Source organism: Meleagris gallopavo, unplaced genomic scaffold (assembly GCF_000146605.3).
Source record: "Meleagris gallopavo isolate NT-WF06-2002-E0010 breed Aviagen turkey brand Nicholas breeding stock unplaced genomic scaffold, Turkey_5.1 ChrUn_random_7180001879934, whole genome shotgun sequence".
NCBI classification, from domain to species: Eukaryota; Metazoa; Chordata; class Aves; order Galliformes; family Phasianidae; genus Meleagris; species Meleagris gallopavo.
Window position 1 is genome coordinate 17,372 of NW_011144226.1, and position 513 is coordinate 17,884.

Below are 513 nucleotides of genomic sequence, written 5' to 3' on the forward strand. Positions count from 1 at the left end.
GAAAAATCAACCCAAAAAAGTAAAAAAAACTCCGCCCGGGGTGGATCAGCAATGGGCAGAGATGCTGGGACAGGGTGGGGGTTGTACTGGGAGTTGTGGGGTGGCTGTGCTCTTCTCCTGCCCTTTTGTCAGCATCCCTATGGGCCTGGCAGTGGGGCGGCCCTATTGTCCCTAATGCCAGAGCCCCGACCCCCCCCACTTCACTGCCTCCTCTCTGGGGTCCTCAGGAGCAGCTCTGGCGGTGTCCCCGTGCTGTCCCTAGGACCATGTGCCTTTGTGTCCCCCTCTCTATGGGGCCTGGGGGGGGGGACGAGTGCTGAGGGACACAGTGAGATCTCTGCCTGTCCCGTCCTCTTATTGCAGTTGGGATGAGCTGGGACAAACCGGGATAGGGGGGAGTTGGCCCCATGGCTGTGTCCTAGCGGGCCTGTCACCTCTGCTGTCCCCCCTCTGAAGGTCTGGGGGGGAACAGGGGGGGAATGTTCCCCTCTCCACCCCCAATTTTGTGGTTTT

The 513-nt window shown here is 60.6% G+C and overlaps 1 protein-coding gene across 1 annotated transcript in view; it reads left to right on the forward strand.

Annotated features, from left to right (window-relative positions):
• PFDN2 (prefoldin subunit 2) overlaps nt 1–513 on the forward strand; it is a 2,148-nt gene that overhangs the window by 533 nt on the left and 1,102 nt on the right. The window lies entirely within an intron of this gene.